Source organism: Pipra filicauda, unplaced genomic scaffold, assembly GCF_003945595.2.
Source record: "Pipra filicauda isolate LSUMZ 115617 unplaced genomic scaffold, ASM394559v2 scaffold1_size10287979_pilon, whole genome shotgun sequence".
In the NCBI taxonomy this organism is placed as follows: Eukaryota; Metazoa; Chordata; class Aves; order Passeriformes; family Pipridae; genus Pipra; species Pipra filicauda.
The window spans coordinates 4,613,815-4,620,279 of NW_024104310.1; positions in this window are offsets into that span (position 1 = coordinate 4,613,815).

A 6,465-nucleotide genomic window follows, 5' to 3' on the forward strand; every position below is an offset into this window, starting at 1 on the left:
TGCACCAGGCAGGTGCACTGAGAGGCTGTGGTGGTTTCTGTCAGAATGCTGCCTGCAGAGGGAATAGTTCTTTCTGCAGAGTCCTGATTCTGCTGTGCAGTTGCCTTCAGCTGAGTTCCAGGGTCAACACAGGAACCGTTCTCTTGTGTTTTTGTGGTAAACCTCTTTGTTGCCTGGCTCCTTCCACTTACAGGATCTCAGTCAGCTCTCCTGACTCTTACCTTACAAAAATAACTCCCCGGATGAGTACAATAACAGTAATTATCCTATTAAATTATGTAGACATATTCTATAATTAAACATGTGCAAATGGCTGGCTGTGTTTACAACAGGACTGTACCTGTTTATTAGGAATAATCTGAGATTTGTTGAAAGTGTGACTTGGTTTTTGTAGTTTGGATTGTGCTTTGCAGTCACACAAGAAAGCAGTGTGTCTATACTCTGTTTAGTTTTTGATGAAGTGTGCAAGAGCTGTGGGATCTTAGCATGGAACAGGATGAGGATTTTAATTTGGAAGGTGTATCCAAGCACCAAAGAATTCTACTAAGGCTACTGAATCCCTTGAAGTCAGAGAGTTCAAGGGAGATTTGACTTTTTCTATTGAAGACATAGAATCAAAATTTGCAATATGGATATTAGTCCTGATTTAGATCATAATTCTATATCTCACCCAAAATGGAGGGCTGGTCAGGATGGCATTCAGATCTTTTACCTTAATGATGAGCAGCTGCAAGAAAGAAAGCAAAACCTGCCCTAAATGAACAATTCCCTAGCTCATGCTTATAGATGTGGTGGTTTAGACTTTCCTAAGCATGCCCTGTGAGAATAGGTATTTCTCCATGTTGTCCCCCTCAGGTGGACCTAGGTAGTCCTCTTACTCTGAGATTGGATCTGACTGCTGCAGTCAACCTGTTTGCTGTCTATATATCTATTTTAACTCTGGAAAGCCAGGCCTATTACAGGAGCCAGTGGTAGTGGATAATTAAAGTAGCTCAGACCTAGCTCCTTCAAAACAAGAGTATTACTTATTCACTGAAAGATGTAAAATAATCAGGACATCTTTCAACAGACTTTTTTAGGGTTTCTTCAGTGAAGCTGTCTCTGAATTGGGAGAAATATCTAGCCTGCTGTAATTCGTAGGTGCATGGTTTTTTTCTTGCCTGCCTTTCAGCACTCATCAGGAGTCCTCACTAACTCATGACAACCAACCCAATCCCTTGAAAAAGGCTGGAGGGTTTTTTCTTTCTATCATTTACTATCCCATTTGATCCTGACCTTAGATGTGGGAGCATCAAGCCATAGCAGCTTGCTTAGCCCTCCCTTCCTAGTCTTCCTAGAAGAATACTGGAGATTTTTTTTTATTTTTTTTTTAATGCTATGCTGTTTCCTCTTGATTTCTTCTCGGTGATCTCTGCATTTCTGACAGGAAGGCGCTGAGCAGATCAACTTGACTGCATATGGTATTTGTAAATAATTATGCATATATACTTTCCTTATTCTACATACATTGCTAAGGGAAGCAGTCTGGTGGTGGAAAACTAGCATAACTGGTTCCAAGGCAGGTCACTGCTACGTATGGAGAAGTATACGTATACAGAGAGAGAGAGATGAAATTTGCACTTCAGAGTTTCCCTTCATGCCTTTACAACCTTGCATGAAGGCTGCATGATTCCTGATATGATACAGGGCTCAGAGAAGTAGAAAAATGTCAGGTCTATCTCAGCTCAGTGTCCCCAAGTTATTCATTACTTCAGGGATGTGACAAAGAGGCAAAGACATCTTGACAATGATAGCTCCTGTATTCTCACCATTAAAATTCCCTGTCGACTGTATTACAGACTTGGCTATATCCTTAACCATGAAAACAGGCCATTGGGACTGAATAACTGTGAATACCTTTCTCAGAAGATGGGAATTTATTTACAGTCACTCCCTTAGGGTTGGGATCTATAATGAAAGGGCCATTGCACTTCATGTATCCTCAAGGGGGCTCTGGACCAGTTGCACAGTGCAGTGCCCTTAGGCAGTCATTGAGAGCAAGTAAAGGCCAGAAGGACTTCCACCCAGTTTGTTCCTGCTGAACCAGCTGCAGTGTAACCCTGGCAACAGAGATGAGTGTGTCAGTAATAATAGGTCAGTAACATGAGAGGCAATCTGGAATAAACAACAAAGAGCTCCCTCAGTCTCATTCTGTGTCTGAAAGACACTTGGGAGCCTTCGGTAAACTCACACCATCTACCTTAGCTTCCAGAGCTTAAATGTGGAGATAATGGCATTTCCTATAGAAGACTGCAGAAACAGCAAGGGGTGATAGGCCAAGGGAGCTAAGGGTTTGTGTTTTCCCTGCCAGCACTGCCTAGTTAGCATAAGCTGTGAAGTTCTTGATGGGAGAGTGTCTCCTTAACCACATGGCTACCCTCTCTATGCCATCACAAGTAAAATCAGGCCTTGAAATGTTTAGGCTGTTTAGGTACATGAAAGTCTCAAGATTATGCACCTGTCTAGGTGTTAAAGTCCTTAGTTCATTGGTACTTCCAAAGATTTTCTCAGTTATGCCAGCCATGCACAATGTCCAGCAGAAGCTGAGAAGCTCAGCCACTTCAGGGAGAAGTTTACAGCAATCTACAGTCTCCTGTTGCAAAGGCTAATCCTGCTGTCCAATTTCCAGGCTGTGAGGCTGACCCATATGTTGTTGGGGCAGTGAGTCAGGAGTTATGATTCACAGTAAAACAAGCATGATTTCTAAACTCACCAGTCCCTCCCAGCAGAAGTGACACACACAGACACTCATTCTTTTTTGCTGCTTCATGGGATAATTTGCAGTGTTTGTAAAAGTGACACTACGTGTGTCAGATTAAGGGAGGTTCCTTTTCTGTGTGACATCCTTAAGCACAGTCAGCACATCCATAAGATTTCACATTGAGCAAATAAAAGCGAGAAGTGAAAGTGCTGCAGCAGTCCCAGAACTCGGGGCAGGATTTCTCTGGAGACCACACTGCAATGTAAATGATCTTGCTGTGGCTGACCCCTCCTTTTCTAAAGAATCCAGCCTATTTTTATGAAGAAACTACATAATAATCTTTTTCTTCACCCTTCCAACAGCAGCCAGAGCTGAACACTCCCATCTGTTGATCCTCTGAGTGTTTGCTTGGTTTCTGTGAACAGTAAGGGGGATTTAAGACTATAAGCACATTAGCTCTGGGCAATTAAAATACACTGCTTATAGTCAACACAGTTAAAAAAAGTGGATTATACACAGCTTTGGGGCTGTAATTAGCTGTTTGGGGAAGAACAACGAGAAAAATATTGTTTCAGCCACTCAAAAAGCCATGGTTGTATATGAGAGTGATATACCAGTATTTTTCAGAGAAAACGAACATATATTTGAAGATCATTAACCAAGTCTTGCATAGTAATCATGAGTAGATTCATGATTTTGTGCTAGAATACTGTGATTGCTGAAGATAATATGAAAAACTTAGTTACATGCTTTGAAATTTTATTTTATTATATATGAGATGTAGCTCTCCAGAGGCACATCTTGCTTCTTTGCTGGAAAATGGTGAAAAAGGCTAGCCACATTGAATTTTCTTCAGATAAATTGATTAATCATTTAATCCCAACTAATGCAAGCAGTAATCTTGAAAATAACAGCTTATCTTTCTGCATTGTGTCATGAACCTTTAAACCAAGGACAGCTTTTAAGGCTGGATGACCTAAATACTATTTTTTAAATGTCTCTAAAGCAACCACTGAAATCTGTAAACAATAATGATACAGGAGTAGATTAGTCTTTAGGATTGTTAGATTCCTTACAGAACATTAACTGTGTTTTAAATAATAAGAAATATTATATTAAGAAAAATCAATAGTCTACTGTACATCAACAATGTGATGTACAAAGGGTGAGGCATCAGATTTCAAGGGGTGCAGTAAGAACTACAATATTTCAATGTTAGAGTTTTCCTACAGTTGCACTTCACCTGTACTTCACGAACATACTGAACAGTCAGTGCTGAGAATTTCTCTTTTTTTCATAGCAAGTGTAATTGTATCCAGTGCAACACAATATATAATATATTTACCACTGAGATCACAGAATCATGTGAGTTGGAAAAGACCTCTGAGATCATCGAGTCCAACCTTTGGTCACCACCTTGTCAACTAGACAATGGCACTAAGTCCAGTTGCTTCTCGAACACCTCCGGGGATGGTGATTTTACCACCTCCCTGGGCAGCCCATTCCAATGTTTAAAAAACCCTTTCTGTTAAGTAATTCTTCTTGATGTCCAACCTAAACCTCCTCTGATGCAGCTTGAGGCTACGTCCTCTCATCCTGTTGCTGTTACCTGGGAGAAGAGACCAACCCCCACCTGGCTACAACCTCCTTTCAGGCAGTTCTAGAGAGCAATAAGAGCTCTCTTCTGAGCCTCCTTTTCTCCAGGCTAAACAATCCCAGCTCCCTCAGACACTCCTCATAGGACTTACCCTCTAGACCCTTCATCAGCTTTGTTGCCCTTCTCTAGACCCACTCCTGCCCCTCAATGTCCCTCCTGCACTGAGGGGCCTAGAACTGGACACAGCACTCAAGCTGTGGCCTCACCAGTGCTGAGTACAGGGGGACAATCACTTCCCTGGTCTTGCTGGCCACACTATTGCTGATACAGGCCAGGATGCCATTGGCCTTCTTGGCCACCGGGGTACTCTGCCAGCTCGTGTTCAGCCAGCTGCCAACCAGCATCCCTGGGTCCTTTTCTGCTGGGCCACTTTCCAGCCACTCTTCCCCAAGGCTGGAGTGCTGCACGGGGTTGTTGAGACCCAAGGGCAGGATCTAGCACTTGGCCTTTTTAAACCTCAAACCATTGGCCTTGGGCCATTGATCCAGCCTGTCCAGATCCCTCTACAGAGCCTTCCTACCCTTCAGCAGATCAACACTCCCACCCAACCTGGTGTCATCCACAAACAACTTCATCCCCTCATCCTGACCATCAATAAAGATATTAAACAGGACAGGGCCCAATACTGTACCCTGGGGAACACCACTTGTGATGGCCCACCAAAAGATCAGAAGATAGAAAAAAAGTCACAAAAAAAAAATCACAAAATTACAAAAACTCCACAAAATATTTGACAGACCATGTTGATATGAAGTGTTTCCTCTCGGTCTTAACAAAATGAAAAGTAGTAATACAAGCTTACTATTCCCACATTGGTTCCTCAGTTTTTCAAAGGTCAGTTTAGTATTTGCTTTGGACTTCCTATGTGGGAAAGCGGAAGATGCATTTTGTGAATACAGTGAACATGCTAAAGGAGGCACAGTAGGCACAGTAGGTACGCATCTGTGTGTAGTACCTTTCTACTTTAGCAAGATCTCACAAGGAAGGCAACTCAGATTCCTTCTCAGAAAGCAGATGTTCTGAAAGAACTCTTCTCATTTTCAAAGAGAGTGTACTTTAAATTATCATTTCAAGGTGGGGGGGGAATCTGTAAAGAATTTACTTTGCATTTAATAAAGACCTTATTTATTTCTCCTTCTCCAGTTGCTTTCAGTACTTAATATGGTTAATGTTAAGGGGGAAGGGAAGGAATAACCCCTTCCCTGCTGTGAGACCATCTCATCCATAATCCCCTCTGAAGGGATAACATACCTCATCTAGCATTAGATCACACGTGCCTGCAGGATTAGCCGTTAGAGAGGGACGGAGTGGATTGAGTAACCACTGTCATCACTATCCTGCTCTTTGCACAAGACTGTGTGAAGCAATCCTGATAAATCAGAGAATCTAGTGGGCAAGGGACAGAGACATAACATCAAGGCAGATGCCAAGTAAGCCAAACAACAATTTGTATTAAATCTGTAACAATCATTGGAAGAAATGCATGCAGAAATGTAAATTCAAATAGAGGCAAATCAAGGCCTACTATGGCACCAGTTTTATCAGGTCAGAGCAAAGTCCATCTGTCACCAGGGACAGTAGCTTTGGTTAGGCAACAGCATACAGGCAGGACAAGCATGAAATGGCACTTGACCAGAATGTTACTGCAGACTTCAGCAGTTTGTGACCCAGGGCCTTTTGAGCCCATCATGATGGTGGCTTCATATATGATAGCTGTATTTCTCTTAAATAATGGCAATATTTCTCTTCATAGAAGAGAGTTTCTCATCCATATATTTTTAACCCAAAATAACACATAGAGCCTCCAGTGGCAGAGTTGCACAGAATGATGATTTTTGTTTTATACTTTCTGCCTTTATTTGATTTCCCTTCTCAGATTAGGCACAACTATGAGCAACTGTCTATTTGCTTAGTCTGTGCCACACGTGATTTTGTAGATCTCCAGCATACCCTCCCATAATTCTAATTTTTTCAGCCAGAGGAATCTGTTTAATCATTCCTCATATGGAAGCCATTAAAATTTTAATTATTGTATTTAAACTTTGCTGTACAGTTGCTTTCCTGCTGT